This window comes from Brienomyrus brachyistius, chromosome 8 (assembly GCF_023856365.1).
Source record: "Brienomyrus brachyistius isolate T26 chromosome 8, BBRACH_0.4, whole genome shotgun sequence".
Lineage (NCBI taxonomy): Eukaryota > Metazoa > Chordata > Actinopteri > Osteoglossiformes > Mormyridae > Brienomyrus > Brienomyrus brachyistius.
Window position 1 is genome coordinate 28,941,206 of NC_064540.1, and position 26,288 is coordinate 28,967,493.

A 26,288-nucleotide genomic window follows, 5' to 3' on the forward strand; every position below is an offset into this window, starting at 1 on the left:
GGAGGTATCCAAGGCTCTCCGGATGCTGAGCAGAACCAACCCCTCCAAGTGGGCTTCCCACCTAATATGGGCGGAGTACGCCCTCAACGCCCGGGTGAGTCCAATCACTCACCTTTCTCCATTCCAGTGTGTCTTAGGGTACCAACCCCCGCTCTTCCCGTGGGATTCCCCGGAGGGCCCGGTGCCAGGAGTGGAGGATTGCTACCGCGACAGCCGTCGAGCCTGGCAATGAGTACAGCAATAGCTGGGGACACAGGCTGAAAGACGGAAAGTTCAAGCTAATCGACGGTGGCGTCCAGGACCCTCCTATCGAGCCGGACAGCTGGTGTGGTTATCCACCAAGAACCTGCGCATCGGTCCCTTCCGCATCCTTTGGCGAGTAGAACCCGTTGCCGTTCGACTCCAACTACCAAAGGTGTATCGTATCTGCCCCACATTTCACGTATCGCTACTCAAACCCGTGAAACGCAGTCCCTTGTGACCAGACATCGCTCCAATAGAGGACCCACCGGTCGAGCTGCCCAACGAAGGCCCCTGCAACCGAGTCCACTCCATCCTGGATTCCTGCCGTCGCCAAGGTCGGCTCCAATACCTTGTCGATTGGGAGGGGGGCGACACGGAGGAACGTAGTTGGGTTCCAGCAGACACTGTGACCGATCCAGAGATCAAGACCACCTTCCACCAATCCAATCCCTGCCGACCCGCTCCTCGACCGCGGGGTCGTCCCTGCAAGCACCCTCGGCCTCCGGGAGGTGGCCGTCGGGGGGGGGGTACTGTCACGCCCATACAGGCAGAGGACACTGGACGAACGGTGTTGCCCGTCATGCCCACACAGGCGGGAGCTGCCGGGTGTAATACGTTGCCAACAATTAGGGAGGGTTCAAAAGAATCCTCCTTACCACAGCCCAGTGCAAAGTATTGAGCCGAATGTTTGCGTGCCATACCGAGCAATTTCTTGTCTCTCGTCTTCCCGATCTCCCAACCCTACTCCATTTGCCTAGTGTGTTTGCCTTACCTGCTTTCCTTTCCCTCTCCAGACCCGCTCCCATACCTGACCTGCCTTCCCCGCCGAGACCGGCACGTCCCGTTCCCTCATCCCCGTGTGTGCCTGTCTCGTGTATCTCTATAGGACAGATTCCCTGGCCATCGACCTCTGCGCTTCCCCATCGACGACGATTTCTGCCTGCTCCTCCTATTTCCGTGTTTCTTGGTTCGCCAATAAACCAAACACTTGCTTGCATACCTGGATCCTGGTCTTCCTGTGCGAGAGCCCCTGACACTACGGGCAGGACAGATTGACAATACAGACATCTAACATCAATGACGAACAAAAACCAGGGCAAGACATGGACTCAGATAGAAAATACTGGGTGAAAATAATAGGACACAGCTGGGTACGATCGGGGAAGCACACGTGGATAATCAGGGGGCGTGGCACACACGAGGATCATACGAGCCGGGCATGACAGTATACTTCTACCCTTTGAGGTGTTAATGCTGTTATGCAAATAATGTTATTACATTTCTTTCAGCTCCAGGATGAGTTTCACAGAATCACAATAGTGCACCCTGAATGAAAGTTCATGTTCCAAGCTGGATGAATACATGGTTCTGGCAATCTTCCATTCCATGGGTGGAACTGTGGGGTTGAAGTTGCAGGCTATCCTACTCCAGGTATTCTTCAGTGACTTTTCTGTTTACTATTATTTTCATTTAGGGATCTTGTGGTCAAATTGCTGCAACATCATTTCTTATTACTTAAACTCATTGGCGCTATTATACATAGTTCAATATCCTTTGCTGGCATGAGTGGTGTACTGGCCATCATAAATCCATAAAGTTTTTATCGGCTCCATCTGTCTTCTTTTTACCAGCCTTCTTGTGTGCCTTTCATGGGGCACATGAGTATGTGCTGCGTAAGTGTTCCAGGACTGAGCTCACTGGCCAATCACAGTCAAATTAGTTTATAAGCATTAATTCTCTAGACTAATGCAACAAGAGTGCCCAGCAGTGAGTTGGCCAATGAAAGTAATGTACAAAAAATGTAAAAATTGAAAGGAAGGGCCAAAAAATTAGAGGAAAAAAGGAGAGAGTAGAGGCACTGGGTCCTGAATGTCCAAAAGAAAAAAAAACTCATATAGCCAGATTAGAGGTACAATGGATGTTAAATTATAGGCCAAGCTACATGTCCACTTAAAACTGCTGCAGCATGGGTAGGTTAGGGTAGCAATAAATACACATGTAATAAAGAATTATATAATTACATTAAACCCCCTTCTCATCCTGCCTGCCATATAAATGGATATGTAACCAATCCTCACCACTCCAGCCAGAGCAAGGGTGAGAACAGCTGTTGTGTATAATAAACGTTTCTTTTTTTACAAGTCTTATTATTCTTTTGTAATTCTAAAATTGAGATTTATGAAACTATTCTTTTGTAATCAAACTATAGCCTCCTGAATTGTAATTGGGTGATGCTGTGAATGAAGATTCACACCTCTAGTATTTAAGATGAGTAAAGTGCAGTAGTCAACCACAGTTTTAATGATAATTAAAAATTTTAATGATAATACCGTTCAGACTAACCACAGTTTAGTGTAAAACCAGTAACAATTTTATCCCTAGTACTTTCTTTCACATTGAAGAATAAACACACTGTAGCAAACTGGCCATGGTGGAGGAAGGCATAGTAAGTGGAGACAGCTAGTTTTACCACAAGGTGGCATTTATTGCACCCGTACCAGTCACTCTACCACACACTCTCACTGTACACTGTGCGCATAGCCCCACTGACATTACAATAAAGCACAAGACATTTTAGTGCATAGCAATCACAAAGAACTATTTACAGAGTTGGCACCAGTCCAATCTACCCATGGTACCTCCAGCACTACAATACATTAACAGTATGTGAAGATGGTGAATGCTTTTTGTCATTTCAGGCTCCAAGCTATCCTAACATCAACATGACCAGAGATGTTGTCATTTGGTGCTAGATGGTGTACCTTGAGGAATCTACTAAGATTATGATGTAAGTTGAAACACACATTAAAAGATAGGAAAGGTGATCTCTCCCTGTCACGTCTTCTTATCTCACTTGGTATGTGTTGGGAAGGTCACATCACAAACCACATTAATAGCTATATTTCTCCCAGTATTTCTACTAAGTGTTTTTCTGTGTTTAATAGCTGTCCTTTTTATAAGTCTAAGTAAATTTTATAAACATCTTTCATAAGTATTTCTCCTTCTCCCAAGAAATGCATCTCTAAAAGACGCAGCTGTAACTCAGGCTAGACTAGAATGAACACTCATCTGGATTTCCAGCCTTCTGTCTGGACCATTGTTTGGAGTCCTTCTTTTGCCCCTTTGTCTACTTTTTCATATCCCCAGCCATGCCCTCTCCTCAACAGCAGATCCCTACCGGTCTGTATTTAACAGGTTGTCATGGAGCGCAAACTTCCATGAGACATCTTTTGTGGAGAATGCCTGTAATCTTCTTATATACCACACCATCATTTTGCCCCATCCTCCACCTGCCATCAAAACAACTTCTCATGGGGTGTTCTTTTTAGCTCATTGTGTAGTTTCAGGATGCAGATGAAGACTATGTCACAGGACCTCGCTGTACAAAGGATGAAAATCTACAAAATCAGTGAAATGTCACTGAATGAAAGTGAGTGAAATGTCACAGGGTCCTGACATCAGCATTATGGTAGACAGTGTAAAAGTTCTGACTGCTCTGGGTAATTTTCCTATAGCTTCCACCATGCTTGTTGGGTTGGCATATTCAGTGGATCATGCCTATCCCAAAGAGCTTAGGTATATATGTGATGTCTTCCAGCAGCTCCTCCTCAAGTTGAATTGTTCAAGACTATCCAGAAATGTGAACAGTTTCTGGGTTAAGAAAAAGGACCATTGTAGAGTGAGAGGAAATTAAGTCAATATTTTTGTGACATAGTTATGGGTTTCATAGGTTTGTTAAATATGAGATTTAGTGCTTCAGTTAGCTAGGCAGTAGGTTATTCCTATTTCTTTTTAGTTCCTATTTCTCTTGTTTAGTTCTCTCGTGGTCCCTTTATTTTGTGCTTTATTCTGATGTGTTCAGTTTTGTTAATAAACCCCTTTTTTCTTGCAGCTACTCTGTGGGTCCTCCCTCTTTTTTTCTATGTGTGTCATGCCATTTCTATGTGTGATATGCTTGAAAATTGAATCAGTTACAATTCTTCAATGCCTCTTAAAAGTTTGAAAAAGATTCATCAAATAGTTTTTTGAGTTATCATGTTAACAGTATCAAGTTTCAAAACTGCCCTTTTGTTGTTATCACTCTGTAGCATTGCTTCCGTTTTTGGGCAGTCCATTTCAAAATATGCAAATTAACTCCAGTCAGCCTGATACATCGGACCAATGCAACATATTCCAGCTTTTTTTCCTGAGTTCAAATGCTTTTGTTTCTCTGTCTGCCTGTTTGCCTACCTGTCTTCTGACCCAAGCTTACCTACAGACCATGAGACTCATCCTGCCCTCTCCTGATGATGCACATCACCTGACCTCTGCCTGCTTACTGATTACCATCTCTGTCTTGCCCCTCTGCTGCATGACATGCATTGACTGACCATTGCCTGTCCCTTGACTACAGCTTGCCATTTATTTCAGATCCTGGTCTTGCTATTTCTGGCTTTGATTTGGAATATCGACCTCGGGTTTGAATTTCCCCGAAATAAAACCTGCCTGCTTCACCTGAAACCGCGCAAGTGCCCTCCTTTCCCGTGCGTAAATCCTCACATAACTAAATATTATCCATAACTACATGAACTACTAGGAGATATTTCGCTCTTACACAATTAAAATGCAGAATTGCCTAATAATCCTACATGCAGTGTATAAACAGTTACCAACATGAACAATAAACAGATTACAAAATTCCAGTAAAAATGTCTATGTGGTTTTTTAGTCTCTCATTAGGGCTTAGGAAGAATACACATGTATTTATGTACCGGTATGTACATTTTGGGCTGCTTATCTCATGATGGACACCAAGTCCATCCACCAGGTCATTGCTGTATACACAAAGTGGTACAGATACATATGCATTTCATAATAAAAATTTACTTGTCTCTTCAAGCCCTTTAACATTTTTTTAAATAACCAAATGTAATTTAAAAAATGGAGTTTGCAAGATGAACTCTGATGACGTGGAAAAAATGAGACTCAGACTTATCTAAATATGAAATTCAACACGATTACACTCCCCCATAATATATCTGTCCTATCATTTTTGAGTTATAATGCTGACAAGATGAAATGTCTTCTCTTTGTTATCACTTAAAATCAATTTGTCTCTAAATTTCATCAGGTCCAGTACAATACAATGACCCATACAATCTGCACTGTTTGAAAAACATCTGTCAAATATTTTGAGTTAATGTGAACACTATGTAGTGCTGCTTCAGTTTTGGTGCAATTTGTCTCAGAATCGTATCAGTTCCAGTGCATTACCCAAACACATGCTTGTAATTTTCAAAAAATATCTGTCAAATACTTTTTGAGTTATTATGCTAACAGGATCAAGTCTCTAAAACTGCCCTTTTATTTGGTAAAGAAAAGTACCTGCAGTGGCGGTGGACCAGTCCCAAAACTATATGTATTCTCTGTCCAGGGAGTACAACTATGAGAAAACACAGTGAAATGCCATACATATTCAGCAGGGATGTATATCAGATGTTTGAGGCCACAGTATTTACCACAGAACCACTGCCCCGCACCACACAAAACAAGCCTAAAGGTATTCATAATGGTTAAACTGCAAGAGGGCGGTCTTCAGAGGAAATTACTGAGTCAGTTTCACTGTAGAATAAATTACAGACAAGACTGATGTTTATGCAACATAAACCCTAAATCACATACAGTATAGGTTTAATTTATTCATAATATTCAAAGTATCTTTCTGAATACAAATTGCTCCCTCGGTGAGGAAAATAGACAAGTGCACTACACAAGAATCCCACTATGTTGATGTTCCGACCAGACAAGGAAGATGGCTCTGATTCAGGGTTACTGGGGAAACAAAACTCACCAGCATATACAGTACAAACGCCTTAAGAGTAAAGGATATGAAATATTTTGGTCATCCAACTTTACTTTCCTAGATAGAACTGCCCAAATTTTATTAAGTGAAATTATGATTTATTTGCCATTTGCACATATGCATTATCTTAGAGCCTTTTATACACAAAGTATCTCATGTTGATATTTACCTCAAATACAATCATATCGAAGAAGATTGTCTAAATTTAGGCTAACAGCTTCCTTCAGCGACTGACAGTGTTTGTAGTAATGTGCTCAATGACATTAAAATGAAGAAGGTAAATCATACAAAGAGGATGAAAAGGGCCATTTGAAGATGAAATAAAAAAATCTGGGTGTGTGCGCAGGAGCGTTTACATTTATATAATTTATCTTCTTGAGCTACAGTACATACTGTAAATTCCTTTACTGCTTCATGCATAAGTCCTTGATGACGGTTTCTGAAAAGGAGATTTCAGCACATTGGTGAGTTTGCAGCTTGTATGTTAATGAGCAGAAAACACTGTGCAGTGTGGGAGGTGGTCAACAAAGGTCTGGACCAGCCACATTATTGATGTTATTCAAGAGGCTGTTTGTAGCGATAGCATTGCATTTTTTCACTTTCATTAAAAAAAGAGGCAAATAACCATGTATAATATGCACCAACTGTCAATAAATGCTTTTGCATATCATTACCAGTTACTCTTACATTACAGATCATCAGTGACTAAGACTCTGTGTAGGCTTCAAATGAAAAAAAAATTGTAAATATAATCAAAAGAGAGTAACTATGTTGAACTTTCTTGAATACAGGCAAAACTTAGTGGGTCTCTGAAAAATGCACCTTCAGATTTCAGTCCCCTGGAGCAACTTGAGGTTAAGGGCCTTGCTCAAGGGCCCAAGAGTAAAATCGCCTCTCTGATCCTGGGATCTGAACAAGCAAACCTTCCAATCATATAACCAACACACTGAGACTTTGCATATTTGTGATATTTTGAGCATTATGTAAATGTGTTCATATTTCCAGAAAAACTATAAATAATATTTTCTTGTTTTTTTTTCATTTTAGTATATATTCAGGACCTGAATCAAGGGACACAAAACCATGTTTGCCCATAAGAACATAAGAAATTTACAAACGAGAGCAGGCCATTCGGCCCATCAAGCTCATTTGGGGAGAACTTAACTAATAGCTCAGAGTTGTTAAAATCTTATCTAGCTCTGATTTAAAGGAACCTATACATGCTGTGTAAAGAAGTGCTTTCTCAAATTCATTTTAAAATGTTCTCCCGCTAGTTTCCACTTATGGCCATGAGTTTTAGTATTTAAACTAATATTGAAATAGCCATTTGGCTGAACAGCATCCAGACCTGTTAGAATCTTATATACCTGGATCATGTCCCCCTTTAGTCTCCTTTACTAAACAGATTTAGCTCAGCTAACCTCTCCTCATAAGACATTCCACTAAGATCAGGAATCATTCTTGTAGCCCTACGTTGCACCCTTTCCAAGGCAGCAATGTCCTTTTTAAGGTATAGTGACCAAACCTGCACATAATATACTAAGTGGGGTCTTATCAAGGAATTATATAATTGTAGCATCATCTCCCTTGACTTAAACTCCTCACACCTAGAGATGTAACACAATATCCTATTGACCTTTTTTATTGCTTCCCCACACTGGCGAGAGTGGGACATGGAAGTATCAACATACACTCCGAAATCTTTCTCATAATCAACTACCTTTATTTCAGTGGAACCCATAAAATATCTGTATATTTCTGCTCCCTGCATGGATTACCTTACATTTATCTATGTTAAATTTCATCTACTAGGTATCAGCCCAGTCGCCAATTAAATACAGATCCTGTTGTAGTCTCTGTGCTGTTAGTTCTGTATCTGCTACACCACCCACCTTGGTGCTGTCTGCAAATTTAGCCAGTTTACTGTATGTATTGTTGTCAATATCCATCTATCCACCCATTTTCTGAAACTGCTCAATCCCAACTGGGGTCATGGGGGGGACGGGAGCCTATTCCGGGAACAATGGGCGCAGGCGGGAACCAACCCTGGGCAGTTGTCAATATCATTAATGTAAATTAGGAACAGTAGTGGTCCTAAAATTTAACCCTGCGGTACCCCACTATGAAAGCAGGTCCACTTTGACATTGTGCCTCTGGTAACTACCCGCTGCTTCCTGTCTGTTAACTAGTTTTCGATCCAAGCCGCTACGGTTTCTAAAATCCCTGCAGCTTTGAGCTTATGAAGGAGCCGTTTGTGGGGGACAACATCAAAGGCCTTCTGGAAATCTAAGTATGTCACACCGTAGGTCTTTCTGTGATCAATTTCAATTTCCTCTTGCACTTGCACGTGCTTTTAAAGAATTTCCATGCCTTTTCAAGGGACAGTTTTTAACTGTTAACTGTTTTAACTGTTAGTTATTTAATTCCATTCAGTTTCTAGTTTCAGTTTCATAATATTAAAGTTAGCCTTCCTAACATTATATACTTTTGTTTTGAGCTTTGCTCTTTGGACAATAAAATTTACCTCAAATTTAACCATGTTATGATCACTACTCTCCAGTGGTTCTAAAACCTCAAATTTTCCAATCTTATCCTGGTTATTAGAGAAAACAAGGTCAAGAAGGGCTTCTCCCTTGGTAGGGGTATTAAAAAACTGTGCAAAAAAACAATCCTGTACTAATTCAACCATCTCAAGTTCAATTACAGAAGAGCCAGAGACTGTGTCCCACTGTATCCCAGGTAAATTAAAATCATCCATAACCACCACATAATTGTTATTATTCATAATCCTGATATCGTCATAAAACATTCTGCTTTCCTTTGCAGCTACATTAGGTGCTCTATAACAAACAAGACAATTAGGCTGTGTCACGCCGTGCGGGGACGTAGCAGGACCAGAACAGGAGTACAGGAGGCACAGGTACAGGAAGTAAAACAACACCTGACACAAAACAGGGAACGCAGACAGGCAGACCAGGAAAGGAAACACAGAGGGCACAGAGAACAGAGGAATAAAAGGACAAGGAGTAAACGGAGGAGACACAGAGGGACAAGAAGCAGAGACGGGAGGGATGAAATAAGAAGGCTGAAAGGGAACGGACAGAGGTCAATGGGGAGCACGAGGGGACCCTGGTGGATGGAAAGCGGAAGCCGGAGGAGCAGCAGGTGACCGTGATGTTGGAGCCGAAGGGACTCTTGGCAGATGCGGGGAGGGAGCGTCGGAGTGACTAAGAAGGAAGGCAGAAGGACAGACGACGAAGGCAAGGAGGGTGACAAAGGGGTGACCGGCGAAGGGCAGGAGGGAGCAGGAGCCGCCACAGGTGAAGGGGATGCCACAGCCGGCTAAGGCGCAGGTGACCTAGGAGTCAGAGCAGGGAGGCCCGTCGGTGACCAATGAGATGGTGGAGTCAGGACCGTAGGTGGACAAGGAGGCACTCCAGGAGTGACCACAGGTGACCGACGAGTGGAAGCCAGGGGCCGACAGCCATGCATAAGTCGGAGGACCCGTAGGAAAATGCCAAATAGGAGTCCATTAGAGCCATCAGGGAAATCCCTAAGGGGTCCAACTTGAGTTCCTCCTCCCCCATAGGGGAAAGAACGATGTTCAGAAAGTCTGGGATCACCTCAGGTACTTGGGTCAAAGGCGCTGGGACAGGAACCTGGATGGGCAGAGCCGGAACATCAGGTGCCGGAACATCAGACTGGAGCTGAGGCTGGAGCATCAGGCACGGGTGGAGCCGGAGCCTCTGTGGGCGGCGTGTCAGCCATCAGGACTGGAGCCCTGCAGGGTAGTAGCACTGCAGGAATCACAGGTGGTGGAGGTGTCAGGACCTCAGGCATGGGAGAAGTAGGAGGTGCAGGTGCGGGAGGCGCCAGAACCTCAGGCGGAGCAGCAGGCAGAGATGGTGCTGGGACCTTGGGCGAAGTAGCAGGCGGAGGCAGCGCTGGGACCTCAGGCACGGGCAGAGCCAGGACCTCAGGTGGAGCAGCAGGCAGAGCTGCAGCAGGGGCCTTGGGTGGTGTAGGAGCCGCAGGGATGGGTGGAGCAGAGAAAGGCAGAGTTGCAGGGGCAGGAACATCATGCGTGGGCAGGTCAGGTACAGTGGGGGGTGGAGTATCGGGCAGCGGTGGAGGTGCAGGGACCTCGGAGGGCGCTGCAGGGGTCTGCACCTCATCAGCATGCATGGCCCCTTTAAGGACCTTTGGGACCGGCAGGAAACAAGGACTTTATTGTCAGGGAATACATAAAACAAAAAACGGACAGCAAACCAGCAATGACAGACCTAAGGAAACAGACTCAGACGTGGACTAAAATACACAGGACTAAGAAAATAAGACGAAACAGCTGGCCACAATCGGGATTGCACACGTGGTAAATGAGGGGTCGTAGCACACAAGAGGATCATATGAGCAGGTAATGACAGGCTGTTTGAGTTTTTAGCATCTAGTTTTATCCATACAGCTTCTGAACTTTTATTTTTTATCAGTGAGCTCCCTTGCCTGCAACTTTTCTTTTATGTATACGGCAACGTCACCTCCCATCTTGCCTATAAGGTCTTTACGGAACAACGTGTAACCAAGCATGTTATATTCTTCTCCATCATTGTCACTCATCCATGTTTCTGTTATTTCTATAATGTCGAAAGTGTCTGATGAAATTAAAGCCTCTAAATTATGAATTTTGTTTCTAATATTCTTAGCGTTTACATACAGACCGCAAAGGGTAGGTCTTTTACAGTGCTGTTATGTACCGGGCTTCAAACACACCACCAAAATAGTCAACAAACCACAGGGGACACCGGGGCTGACATAAAATAATTAACTTCATTGATCTCACGTCGTGGTGCGTATGAAATATCTCAGTTTGACTCGTACACCCGTAACAATATATCAGCCATCTCTCCGGAGGTAGGTACAACCAAAACAACAAACAAAACCCAAAAGCTAATTCCACCAACCATAAGGCTAACTTACACCCTTCCGGGCGATCAAGTCTCAGTAGTTACAATGACGTATCATTCGGTCTAACACAACAATACCGTAAACGGTATGCCAAGAATGCACACTCGGCAACAACAATCCCCATACGCCCCCCGCAGAGAACACACAGTCACCCCCAATCACCTTCTTCTTTTCAGGTCAATTTGCTTCGCCTTTATAGCCCCTTGTCCTTCATATATGGAACACGCCTACAGGACGGGAGGAACACCGCCACAAAACGCAAAGCAATCAGGTACACAGGATAATACAACATGAACACCAATAAGACTAAATAAAGGCAGAGCCGTAACAAGTGCCCATTTTTAATATTAATTGGGGCTTTCTGTCTCTCCCAACTACATTCTAAACTAACCTCCCTGCCCCCCCAGTCCCTAGTTTAAACATTCCTACACAACTACTCTACACATACTCCTCCCCAATACACTAGTTCCGCTCTGGTTCAGACCCATCCGGCTTGAACAGGTCCCACCTGTTCCAGAAGGTCTTCCAGTGTCCCATAAACCTAAACACCTCTTTCCTACACCACCCTTTTAGCCACACGTTTAACCTCCTTATCACAGCTAATTTAGCCTGGCTTGCATGTGGCACAGGAACTATTCCAGAGAATACCACTGTGGATGTTCTGCTTCTAAGCTTATCTGTGACTTCTATAAATTTATCCTGCAGAACAGCCCTCCTACCCTTGCCTATGTCATTGGTGCCAACATGTACCATGACCACTGGATCCACCCCGGCTGGGGTCAAAAGCCTGTCCACATGTTTCGGAAGGTCCCCTACCTGGGCTCCAGGCAGGCAAGACAACATACGGGACCCTCTATCACGGGTGCACACATAACTGTCTATGTCTCTAATAACTGAATCCCCTACTACCCCAACCTTCCTCCTCCTTGGAGGGAGGGGGCTCCTTGATGCCCAAGGGCCCACCTGCCTCTCCAGTCTCTTCTGGTTCTAAAGCTGGAAGCACCTGAAAGCGGTTAGACACCGTCATTTCAGGTGATGCTGCCTCTGTAAACTGTGTACGCCCTTTTCTACGTCTATGACCTACGTTCACGCAGCTCTCTGGATCTATCTGTTCTTCATTATCCCCCCTCTCCACTTGTGACGTACATACCGTCTCCCTAAAAGGTGTATTAACTCTCTCCTCTAACTCCTTGTTGTGTCGGATGAGAGCCAGTTGCTCCTTGAGATCATGAACCTTGATCATGAGTGAGTCCACTTCCCTACATTACTCGCAGATGAAGTCCAACTGGATGCAAACATCCAGATAGGTAAACATCTTGCAAACACAACACTGAGCTGGCCATAATTACCTAACTCACTATGATCCGATCCTTTACTCCCAGCCCATTATATTTATATAGTGTATTAAACTTTTAGTTGATCTAATTAAGGTATAACAATAAACATTAAAACAATAAAGTACCGAGTACAATAAAACACTAAATTAACACTTGCATTAAAACTGAACTTTTTAAATTATCCAGGATACTGAGCTTGTCCTTCTGACTTTCTAAATCATATAGGTGTGGACAAAAATTCTCGACAGGGTCAGAGAGGTTTCTGGAGCCTATCCTAAGCAGCATAAGGCACAAGGCAGGGGTTTTGCACACTCTTGGCATTCTCTCGATGAGCTTCAAGAGGTAGTCACATGAAATGGTTTTCCAACAGTCTTGAAAGAGTTCCCAGAGGTGTTTAGCAAGTGTGCAAAGCAGTAATCAGAGCAAAGGGTGGCTATTTTGAATAAACTAGAATATAAAACATGTTTTCAGTTATGTCACCTTTTTTTGTTAAGTACATAACTCCACATGTGTTCATTCATAGTTTTGATGCCTTCAGTGAGAATCTACCAATGTAAATGGTCATGAAAATAAAGACAACACATTGAATGAGGTGTGTCCAAACTTTTGGCCTGTACTGCATGTCTTTTTATATAGTACATCTATTCCTTTCAAGTAATCATATTGTGTAATGAAGAAGAATAAAGAATAAACCATATCATTAAAAAATCTTTTGTGTTCATTGTTAGAATTAAGCAACAATTACATGTTTAAACTACATTTGGTTTGCTGGAAATGCATTTCAGATGAATAGATAAGTCAGGTAGAACAGCCCTCAGAAGGTTGCAGAATTCTTTGTGACATGTTGTGTGTTGCATAACATTGCCATGCATGATGGATGTCTATTGGACATAAATTAGGACATTCTAGAGGAATTTAGAAGGAGTGACGTTGAACTACACATGCCAATGCCAGCAAAGGAGTGTAAGCTAGCAGCAGCATGGGCAAAGGGGGATCAGCTGACAGAAGAGCTGAATAGTCTGTAGCCTGGAAAAGAACCTAAATTGCGAAATGTAGAAAATTAACAGCCTTATTGCCTTTTATTTGAACATTTTAAAACACCTTAAAACTGGCAGTTGTGTTTTGTTTGAACAAAGATTGCTCTTCTATTTATATTTTAACTGATGACCCAAAATAATAATAATAAAAAAAAACACACAAGCATAATCATGTCCCCGTTCCCAGCCGCTGTGCTCATTCAGCACTGAGCGGATGATTTGGTGATGCCAGAAAATGAGAACACACTCTCTGCAATATCATCCCACACCTGCTTCACCTTGAAAACCTTAGGTGGAACAGTGGTGTTCCCGTAGATGATGTGCTCGTGCATTTTCACCTTGTACAGGAGCAGGTCCGTTTCCTTCCGAAAACCAATCTGGATTGTTGGACAAATGCACCAATGTAATAACAGTTTGTCATAGCTCATACACTTCTGCCTTTTAAAGGTGAGGTGATGTGCCATCGTGATTGGTTTGTGCATGCCACGCGCAAAACACACCTCTGAATAATTAAGAGAGCAAGGGCAACCTTTTGTACCTTGTGGTGGTGCTGTTGTGGCTGATATGCTTCTCCAACATTGAGTGGCTTTGAACTGGGAGACTGGGGTAATGGTCCCAGTCTTTATGAAAGGGGACCGGAGGATGTGTTCCAACTTCAGGGGGATCACACTCTTCTGCCTCACTGGTAAGGTCTATGCCATAGTACCGGAGACACTGGACCGGCTCTTCACCCTCACAAAGGTAATGGAGGGTTCATGGCTGTTTGCCCAACCAGTATACTTGTTTCTTATGGTCTTGAAAAAGACATACATTTGTGTCCATCAGGCGGTTCTGTGGGGGGTGCTTCTGGAGTATGGGTACAGAGTCTGTTGTTGAAGGCCATCTGGTGCCTGTACAAATTAAGCGAGAGTTTGATCTGCATTGCCAGCAATAAGTCAGACTCGTTCACAGTGGGTGTTGGATTCCGCCAGGGCTGCCCTTTTTCACCAATTCTGTTCATAACTTTTATGGACAAAATTAGCCAAGGTGTGGAGGGGATTCGGTTCGGGGGCCTCAGGATCGCGTCTTTGCTTTTTGCAGATGATGTGGTCCTGACAGCATCATCATCGGGTGATCTGCAGCATGCACTGGACCAGTTTGTAGCTGAGTGTGAGGTAGCCGTGATGAGGATCAGCACCTCCAAACCTGAGGCCATGGTTCTCGACCCGAAAAAGGTGGACTGACCTCTCCTGGTGGGGGATGAGTTGCTGGCTCAAGCGGAGGAGTTTAAGGGTTTTGTTCACAAGGGGTTTTGTTTTCAGGGACTAGTTCATGGGTGAGGGAAGAAGGGACCGTGAGATTGACAGATGAATCGGTGCAGTGTCAGCAGTAAAGCGGACGGTGTACCGTTTTTTTGTGGTTAAGAGTGCGCTTGCTAGTCTTTGTATAATGGTGCCTCCCAGTCGTGAAGCGTGAAGCTTTCAATTTACCATTTGATCTACATTCCTACCGTCACCTATGGTCATGAGCTCTGGGTAATGACCGAAAGAATGAGATTGTGGATACAAGAGGCAGAAATGAGTTTCATCCATAGGGTATCTGGGCTCAGCATTAGAGAGAGGGTGAGGAGTTTGGACACTCAGGAGGGGTTCAAAGTAGAGCCACTGCTCCTCTGCATTGATTGGTTAAGGTGGTTTGGACATCTATCTAGGATGCCTTCTGGACGGCTCCCTAGGGAGGTGTTTCAGGCATGTCCAACTAGGAAGAGACCCTGGGCAGACCCAGAATGTGCTGGAGAGAATTCTTGGAGCCTTGGTATTTCCCCAGTGGAACTGGAGGAGGCGGCTGGTGAGAGGGAGGTCTGGGCACCCCTGCTTAGACTGTTGCCCCTGCAACCCAACAACAGATAAGTAGCAGATCATGCATGGATGGATGGATGCATGCATGGATATATTATACTGAAGAAATTGTGGTACCTAGTTAGTTTGCATGAACATCAAAAACCCAGTTAAAATCTAGTTTTTTTAATCACACAAATATGAATTTATCTTTTACCTTAACTTTCACAAAATGCATTACATACTCCACAAACAGAGAGCTAGTACAAACAGGTGAAAGATGGATGGATATTTCTATTCTAATTTGTACTGATATCAATGAGCAGTAAAATTTATTTGCTATATACTTTTTACTTTTTCTGCTTTAAATTACAAACTTTGCTCAATTTTTCCCTGATTGCTCTCTTTCAATCATTTTTCATTTCTAACTACTGGTTTATGATATACAGTTGCTGTATTAGTTTAGTTGTCAGGCAGGAGGGATGATAATACATTGCTTTGAGAACTATAAATAAACATTCAGAACACATGTACATTTCAGTACCATGAGAAAACGTCTCAATGTTTACCACTTTTGATTAGTAGGGACACAACACTCCAATCTGTCAGCCTTGACTAAAACCTAAATTTTCATTCACTGAATGAAATGTTGGATAATAGTGATTAATTGCTGATCCTTTTCTGTTTGTGTGGATTACTGACCTCAAAAATCATCCTTATACGTGACTTTGGGTATCTCATTTCAAATATCATGTAATGAGGGAAGAGTGGATAGTGCAGGTACATTTCAGTGTAAATGTAAGTTGCATTTGCAAATTTTACACATAAACATCATCAAAATATAATATACCTAAAGGCACATTACAGTAAAGAATTCAAATTAGTGAAAATCTGTTTATGTAAGATCTGAAAATACTGCAGATGCAATTGATTAATATGTTGACCTGCGGTTCGTCCAGAAACACTAAATTAAAGGGTGTGATTGGGAAATGTTGACTATAATTTAGTATGTAATTTTCGTATTAAAAATGAGTAAGTACTAACAGCATGTATTCACACATTGCAGTCTGAACTGTCCTCTTTTATTGCTCTGTAATTGCTTGCCATTGCTGTTGTGCCAACTGTGCCCTCTTTGGTGTCCCTTAGTTGTCCTGGAAAACCACCTGGACTGCTGACCAAGAAAGCAGCCAAGCAGCTGTACAGGATCTCGCACTGATATTTTCCCTCGCCATAATGTTACTTTCTGGTTTGAAAGTTTTATTTTTTATGCTCTTCCTGTTTCACCAGAATGCTGAAAGGGCAATAGGAAACAGCAGGAAAATCTGCAAAGACTGAAAATCTGCCAAATAGCTGTCTGGTGTACAGCATTAATTACTTGTTTATTGTAAAGCATATGCATTTTTACTGATGGTATAAGAACTTAAATACCCTTGTGCCCTAAATATTCATTTGTTTAATAATGCCTTGGAAACTCTTTCTCCATCTATGACACTTATAATAAAAGTGACAAACCCAGCCCTATCCTATCCCCAGAAATCTTATCAAAGGCTTTCCTATTTGGCTGTGTGTGACCTTCCACACAGAATCCCGCCCATTGCTGCCACAACAACTGTTGTATCAAATATAAATAGACCATTTTAAGTGAATTTTTCATCTAACAAATAGCCCATGTCAGACACAAAATACAGCTAACCTTTTCTTGTGGGGAGGTCTTTCCAGGCCTAAACCAAAAATTTGGAAGGTGCCAGTTCCTCCCTCTGATTAACAGCGTTTGCGGACTGCTGCAGTAATCTTACTATAAAACCATTTATTGATAAAACTAGGGCTGGGCAATTAATCAAAAATGAATCAAAATCGACATTCAGAACCTCTAATCGATGTAATCTTGCCCATGCCAGTTAGCTTGTGTCATGGACTCGGGTGGTTCGGGCGCGAGGATGAGGTATCATACAGGTTGAACAGAAAATGTGGATGACCCACTTTCGGCTCACCGGACAAACAGGGTTTATTACCTGAACTAAAGAAAACACTAGAAAACAAAAGGACCACATGGGGTCAAAAGTAAATGGGGAAAAAACAAAGACCAATTACAACAAGGGGCAGGCAGGTAACAAAGAACACAGCATAAAACATAAAAACAAATATCAATGACTCCAGGAAGAACAGAACAGGATCAGGAACTTAAATACAAAACTAAACCGGGTAATGACACAACAGGAGTGAGAAACAATTAACCAATCCGGGAAGGGCAGGGCAATGAGCAATCAGGTAAACACAGAAGGGCAGGCACAAAAACAGGCAACACCTGAAACTAATTACTCAGGGAACTCAAACTAACAAAGAAACTAAGAAACAGAATCTACACTAGGGGAACAGATAGGAAAAAACACAAGCACGGGGCACAAAACATGAAGCCAAAACCAAACACAATTCACAAGACACAGGAACAAGAAAACTCATACAATGAAACACTAGGGAACAAAATGCAAAAACTAGGGGAGGGATTCAAACAGGGCACAGTAGGCTTCACAAACAACCAGATGCTCAACAAGGTGAGCTATGCGGTCTGCAGGGAGCAGGGGAAAAACACAAAGACTGACGACACGAGGGACCGGATAACCAGCAACGCCTGCTGGCCAAATGGGGAAGGAACAGAGTGGGACAACCGGGCTGACCTTGACGCTTTTTTAAAAAATATGTTAATACGTTAAAAAAACCAAATACTCCCCCCCACCCCAACAGTCAGTGTGCTGTCCCCATAAAAACATACTGCCACGTGTGTTGTCACATGACTCCACTCCATCCAGTTTGTTACATGGAAGCAACATGGAGCAGAACTCAAACACCAAGTCAACTGAGCAACTCAAGCAGCTTGTACCAAAGGGAAATGCCTTGTTAATCATTTGGACACATTGTGATTTAGTAAAGACGGCACTGAACCAAAAGAGGTCAAATGTAAAAACAAAACAGTTTCAACTACCAAAGGTAATACAGCCTATATGGATCAAAAAGCTTGGGATAGAATGACTCCTGTATCAAATCACGTTTAGGAAAATAACAGCCTAAGCAATTACGCATTAGAAAAGAGCGATGCATACTATGTATGAAGTACAGGATGTATTAAAATACAATTCATTTCTTACTTCCCCATAATGCATAGGCAAGTCTTCTGAAAGTCAAGGTCCAATGCTATTTTGAGACAAAATTTCATCAACTTTTACAGTACCTTTTTCAAGAAAATGGACTTTGAAGTTTTTGTTTTTTGTGTTATGAGACAAGTATGATGGGCCATTTCTCAGAATTTTCCCATAAAGTATAAACAACAACAACAACAACAACAAATTTATTTTTATATAGCGCATTATCACAACATTACATTGTCTCAAAGCGCTTTACAGTATCCTCACCCAAAGCCCCCAGTGAGTAAGCCATAGGCGACAGTGGCAAGGAAAAACTCCCTAGAAGGAAGAAACCTTGAGAGGGACCAGACTCAAAGAAGACTCAAACAAGTCTTATACCTTCTGAAAGGCAAGGTCCTATGCTATTTTCAGACAAAAAACTTTCACTGCACTATTTTTAAGAAAAGGCACTTTGAAATTCATGCTAATATACACATTTGCTTGTATAAGCCAAGTATGATGGGCCATTTCTCAGAATTTTCCAATAAGGTGTAAATATGTCTTATACTGTACCATTTTCAAGGAAATGCACTTTGGATCTGAGGTCTTATCAGTTCTGTGCCCAGTTTTTAAAGACAGTTATCTCTGGAGCTTTCCTTTGTTCCAATATGGTTTCAGTGTCATCCAGATGACAAATGCATTATACGTGGAGACGTCCAAGATGTTTAACAATATTACAAGTAGCCAGCAAAGGTTTTTTTTTAAGTTGCTACAACTGGGAAAGGAATTGATAAGACCTTAAATCCAGAGATAGGAATGTTGTGAGGGTGTGGGACGACAGACATGGGAGCCAGAAGCAGGGCAAAGCAAGATGGGTTTATTCCACTCACAATCGGAGGAAAACAAAGGGATTGCAAGGGAGCTCAACACTGTTCTGGGGTAACCACAGTTTGTTCATAACGAACAGTATGTTTGAACATAAGGGTGTTCATAAATGCACCTGGCAGCAGAACACTATAGTGGAAATTATACATATAGTTGTAGTGAAATATTTTCTTATTTAGAGAATATTTCTCTGTGTGAAAGGCGAGCACTGCTTAGCAGCCAACTAGGAGGAAAGTCACTCCTGCAATTACAGAGCAGATTCTGACCGGTTCTGTTTGGTTGTCCACAGCGAAGACTGTAACTGTGAACCTTCTATCTTATTGCATAGAATGATAAACGTGAGGCAGAAGTATAAAGGAGCTACGCAAGAAAATAATTATGCGCACTTGTATGTAGACACAGTGTCCTGGCTTATTTGATGCATCAAATAACCTAATAAAAAAGTTTTGGTAACTTGCTTTTTACATGAAAACTAAAATGTGACATTTTTCACAAGATGTTTTCATTAAAAGTGATTTGTGCCATGATTTCAGTTTGAAATATTCAATGAATAACCATAAATGGTTCTTCTGTGTATGTTTCCTTCAGTTATTTTATAATCCTAAAGATAACATATACAGTATTTCATTAGAAAAAAGTCCCAGCTTTAATAGTTGAGCATATTTACAGTACAAACTTTGTCAATGAAATATGACGGCAAAAAAACATAAACAAAATAACTGATCATTAATCGAAATTGCGGTAGAATGTTCAGTTAATCAAGATATTAATTTGAGGTGGTCATATAAGACAGCTGTAGGCAAAACCATGCATCATTGACGTCATTCTCATATTTGTGTATTAAAATCAAGATTTGTAAAAGCATCATATTTAATTAACACTCTATGTGGAATTTCACTCAGTTTGATTTCACTTTTTTGTTTATATTAAGTATAAATTAGCTGCCTACTGAAATTGTCTTGTGGAGAGAGTTGTTTTGCATTACTGCAAAAGGCCCATCTATATATCATATAGATTATATGTATGTATATATAGACAGCTGAATTTTATATATATGTATGTGTATGTATGTGTATATATATTACACATTATGAAACAGCTTTGAAAAACAAGACATCCAAATTCTGCGATCTACGAAGGATTCATGCAGGCCCGTCTCTGAGGGGCAGAGCCCAAAGTGAGCCAACTTATTTGGGGACCCAGTTGAGGTCAACATAAACCAAATAATGGAATACATTGTGCCTGCTAGTCCTTGGTCATTATAATGCAGCTGCAACTACTGTGTAATACAGAATAATAATTCACCGATACCTGACAGTATGCAGCGTGACCATTCTGAACTTGTGGACTAGTTGGCACCAAACAGTACTGTGGCCATGCTGGTTACGTTAACCTAAATTATGGGATCACATGTCCAAGGTAGGAAAGTGGAAGTATGTCAACAATGTATACGATGTAATGATACAATAAATACAGTTTGGTACAAACCTTGCATTTGGGTCCAGGGTTTGCTCCAACTTCAGTACAGCAGAGAAAACAGAACAGTTGCAATCCGAAGGCAATGCCTCTATTGACATGTCTGAATAGCAAAACCTGAGATATGCTTTTTTGCACACTGTAAAATAATTATGTAAATTAAAAAAACAACCTACTAAATAATGTCATAAGAATCATTATGAATTAAATCATGTTTTCTTTACTACTGAGTATGGTTGCCTATCTGTAGTGATAAACACCTCAATAGGATATAGTCATTTTTCAACTGGGTCAGAATTTCCTGGTAAAAGTGCCTTATGGCGCATTTCCACTGCCATACAGTAACCAACCGTACCTGAATCGTACTGCAAAGAGAGACTAGTTACAGCACGGTTCCAGTTCGCTTCAGTTTTCCGCTACAGAAGGGTCAGCTTGGTAAAGATTTTGTCAGGTTTGGAGAGTGACTGATGTAAAACTGTAGACACTGTGGAATCTGCATTTGCTTGTGTAAATTTGCATTACAAATCCATTCAGCTGTTCTATAGTAATTTTCTAAATAGGCTGGAAATGTTCACGTTCTAAGTACTCGGAAATGCATCAGTACATACACTGCAATGTGCAATACTACAATTAATGAATAATATACAGAATTCACCCTTTTTTCTTTCAGATAATCCATTCATATCAATGCAAAACACCGGCATCTCCTTGTATTTCAACCATACAGATTGTGGTGATGCAACCAGTTCAGTTTAGTCACACTTTCAGCCTTGCTAGTAAGCAGGCCCATGTCAGTACAGTTTCAGCTGGAATAATTTACAATGGAAAATTGTTAGTTCACTATACGTTTTGGATACAGCTCCATTTTTGGTGGCAGTGGATAAGCACCAAAGAATGCCATGGAGAGGCTACCCAGCAAACACAAGATGTCTGTCATATGTGGAGACTATGTCTATATTGCATCAATCAATCCAGGACTGTATCTATATGTCTGTATGACGTAGAAATAAGGTTCAGCTTTTGGATGTCTGAATTTAATCACTGTTTATTATTCAAATGTTTATCTAGCAGATTCAGGGCCATCATTTTTGGTCAGCTGGCGAGAGAGATTTTCAATTCAAGACAAATCTACATGAACATTGTCTTGTATGTAACAGTGTTGTACGTGTAACTAGCCTGAAGGGTTTGAAATCTACCCTAACTCTTTTGATGTAGCTAATTTTAGGTTTATAACTTAATAATATACATTTGCTGGAAGATTTCTTACCTGAGAGTCTGAAGTCGTATCATGCCAGATATGTGTGAGTGGGTAACCCTGGAGATTTCTGTATAAGACGTTTGTAGGATACAATATTAGACGTTCAGAAGATATCATAAAAACTTTCATTCTAGCTCCTCAGGGGATGTCTTTTCCATGTCTGACAAGACACTAAGGCCCGATCTTTGCTAAGCTGTTTCTGCCAGGGTTGTACACACATTCGGATAATGTTGTCTCAAATGAGTTAGTGTTTTGCTTGTGTTTTCAATAACATATCCAATTTCAATATAACAGAGCCGATGTAGAGTCTTAATTGGCTTTATCACCTACTCTCTCCAGTGCTGGTGTAATTTGTTGTGAAACCAAAATGTTCACAAACCGTCAGTTATGACTGACTGTAACCAGAATTAGTCATAACCACAGCCACAATTAGCATAATCTTTTTCATGTTTAACATCTTGTGAATTTAGGTTCGGTCCATGTCAATAAATGTATTTATTCGTTTCATTGTGCATACCGTACCTAAAATGATGTATTAAACTTTTCACAAGTAATACGTGTACTGTTACAGCTCTAATATCTAACTGAAATAACGCTTTCTGATGAAATGTAGCTGCATGCAATCAATGAAAGAAAAAACACAATTATTGAATATCTTATTGTTATTTATCCTGTCTTTATCTAAGCAAGTTTTCCATTTGAGCAGGGCCCCCTATAGGGCGGGGCCCGGTGCTGCCGCAACGGATGCACCGCCCTAACGACAGCTCTGGATACGAGCACATACCGATGAATAGGCGTCTTCGGTAAACGCCCGTTTAAGACTTTACATTTGCTTCGAGCCACCTTAAATGACTAAGCGCGACCTAGCCTGTCAGCTTAACACGTTTGCTCGAGGGCCACCTTAAATGACTGTGCTCAAGCTAGTCCCTCCCTTCGCGCGGTAGCCCCCAGCTCGACTCTGCCGATACCTCCCTCCCTGTTTTACAGCCAGAACAATCGCTGGCGTTTAGTTGTGTGCTGCCGTTCGCCTGTAGTTGGAGGTAGTTTGTTTATATCTGCGTACTTAACGCGGACAGCATAGCTTAGCATAGTTGTGGTGAAGAACTTATCTTACGGAAAGAAAGAAAGAAAGAAAGAAAGAAAGAAAGAAGAAAAACTCTGACGATACCGGACTCTTACATAGTAAAAGCCTGACCGATGAATATTACCATACCGATAATTTCCCCCCCTTTTTCCTGAAAGGGAAGTGCATTTTTACTGCTAATATGGATAGGAGTCTTTCTTTAAGTATATTCATATAAAAGTAAGCTGCAATATAATTTGCACTTAGATATGATGCTGCCACTTGTTTGATGAAAGCAACTCACGCAGGACTAAATACCGCTCATACTGAGGGGGAAAATTGCTTGTCTTTTCTTGATGTACGTTTAATGTCGAGATTTTCGTTAGTGTGTAAGATTTCTCCATTTAGAAAGAAGTAAAGGGAAAATAAATTGCGGATTGCTAGAAAATACCAAAAGAAGACCGATACGCGGTTGTTTCGACAAATGTTGAAAAGAACAAACAGGTCTTTGGCGGATATTTCTCACTCCTTAAGGAAGTTCCTGCCATACTGAGATTTTTTTCCAACGTTGTCTATTTCCACACAGCGTTAACTGGCTGAGAAGACAAGCCTTGCCCTCTCCCCTGACTGACCGAAAGGACAGTAGACGGGATTCCTGTTTCATTAACACGAACGGGCAGAAGCTGGAATTAAAACGACGAGACAGTAAAATACACAAATTACAAAGGCAGAAGGGAGAAGATTCGCCTGATTTATCTCCTGTTGCTGCCACACTTCGCTTGAGATGGTTATAGCCTGAGCTGCGTCCGTCGTCAGAGTAAACAGGAAAAGGTTCGTAAAGTCTTACTCTTTCTTGTCTTTTTAAATGTAAGTTACATTTTTTTCCACGTGTGTAGCTCAATATATGTTTTTAACCCCGTGTTGCCCGGAATAGATGACTATCGGAGATATGAGGGTAGAAGACTCTTAGCCAAGAACAGCAAAAAATAAATAAATAAAATAACGCACGCATAAGCTAAGACGCCGTTTATGTGAAATACAGAGTGTTGGACAGGAAATTATTAATATATTGGGATATTTAAAGTTACGGCTAGAGTATGAAAATGTCGACGGGTGGCTTATTTTTCAGTTGGGAGTGGTTGTAAGAAAAAAAAGGCATAACCAGCAACTAAAACGGTAAAGAGACATTTTTCACAATATTTGGTAGCTGTATTCGTCCCAGGTTATATGTACTACAAGAAGGATTGGCTACAAAACAAGGATAATGCGTAGGAAATAATATATTAAAAAACAGGTCTCGATGAAGCATACAGGTCTGAACAAATTCGAGTGTTGGATTTAATATATATTCGCTAACAGTAGTGACTATTTTCCACCCTCTTAAGCGGTGTGTTTACATGCAATTGGCATTTGGGCGGAAACACTCGGTCTCCCTACAACTAAACGTAAAGCGGAACTGGTATTTTGCACCATTTGCTTACCCCCCATGTTTACCACTGATGTCACTCTAAAGAGAGTCGGGACCACACTGAAAAAAGCATGTACAGTACATTCCGGCTGATAGGGGAAGCCCTGCCCATGCGTAGAAATATTTCTATGTAAGTAAACCCCTTTCCACTTTGAAAATGGAGCGCTTGTGTTCTGGCATGTCTGCACGTATACCTGCTGCAAGTTAAGCGGAATGAACTCTTTCGGAAGTGAAGATGAATACTGGTGTAAGGTTTTTTTTTTTGGAAACTGTATAAAACTTTGAATTACAGGAAAAGTATGCCCGCCCTCCATTAAAATATACAGAAATATATCTTATTAGGAATTTATATATAATTATATTGTTAATTTCACATACCTTTTTTTTCGAGCAGTATGCATATAAGAAAAGTAATACTTTAAAGCCTTTAAAATGTGTATATATATGGTCTGCACGTTTTTTGGGGAAAATTAGATCAACTTCTCAACTGATTGTTGCATTTTGATAAATATCCCCTTCTAAAGATTTTGTGTCCACATCCAAATGTGATAGACATTGGACAGAATTTACAGATTTTTTTTTTTTATGAATCCTATTGCAAAATACATTATTTGAAACTGGTGTTAATTTTGACAAATGACAAAATACATTTTAGTGTCAGTCATATTTTAGACATTATTAGTCAAAAATGACATCAATGATCACTATAATCATTGTCTCAAAAATAAACTTTAGTCTGATTTCTGGCATAATTGGACATTACTGAGTGTTACCGAAACGCTAGCTACCTATTTGAGCAATTTAAATTTTGAGCATAGTCTCACACTCAGCTGTCAGTAAGCATTAGTTTACATGTCTCTCAATGGCCTAAACCTTTTGGTGGTGAGACTGCAGGGAAAATGTTACCACACATGACAGGCACTATATGCTATGGGAAACACAATCTACTTCTTTTTTAATCAGAAAAGGATGCAGTGGTGACAAAATCTGGCATATTTTATTTTTATTTGGCAGATTAATAAAATGTTTGCTTTTACATCATTAATCATCAATGCATATTTTAGTCACATTATTAGTTATAATGCAGAAACCCTTGGTCAGATCATATTTTCATTAATGAAATTATCACTGAGACCAACATTAAATAAGCCATCTCTAATGTAAAATTAGTTAAATTTCTATGTTGATCTGATTTTAGTGCTATATGAAGTTGCTATATGAGCTGTACATATATGAGTACAGCTGTTTTCTCTAAATCAGAATGCTGTCAATCCACTGAAAGCAAAAGCATTTGGAGTGTTATTTTTTTTCTTTACTGGAGGTATGAAATGCAGGTGATTTTCAAATACACTTATTAATTTATAGTTTACTTCCATATGGAATTTCAGGTGTATCTTAATGCATATTGAGGAGTTCAAATCAGCCGTGTTCCTTTTTTTTGTGAAATTACAGTTCTATCTGTATCAAGCATGTAAATATTTATGTTATGTATTTTACTTTAATGATTTAAATATAGAATGAAAAATGAAAGATCTTAGGTTATGAATTTATATCTGAATAGGTCAATAAATTGTTCAAGAATGTCGTATGAAACAAAATTGTCAATTATTTGTATTACCATTATGACTTATTATTTATTGACATATTAAAGTGTTTACACTTTTCACTTTTTCTAATATCATGTGGAAAATGGATTGACTGAATTTTCTTCACTCAAATATGTATAGGTATAGTAAAATGAGGTTTTGTGGAATACGGGAGGGGTAATTGATTTTATGTAA

General features: G+C 41.0%; 1 protein-coding gene across 7 annotated transcripts in view; it reads left to right on the forward strand.

Annotated features, from left to right (window-relative positions):
• Nucleotides 1–22,934: 22,934 nt before the first annotated feature.
• Nucleotides 22,935–26,288, forward strand: part of atp2b4 (ATPase plasma membrane Ca2+ transporting 4) — a 79,744-nt gene continuing 76,390 nt past the window's right edge. For 2 of the 7 annotated variants that reach the window (XM_049022484.1, XM_049022479.1), the window contains exon 1: nt 22,935–23,870. The gene's annotated coding sequence lies outside the window, so the exon portion shown is untranslated. The remainder of the gene's footprint in view (nt 23,871–26,288) is intronic. The other 5 variants (XM_049022480.1, XM_049022481.1, XM_049022482.1 and 2 more) reach the window with 5 other exon arrangements.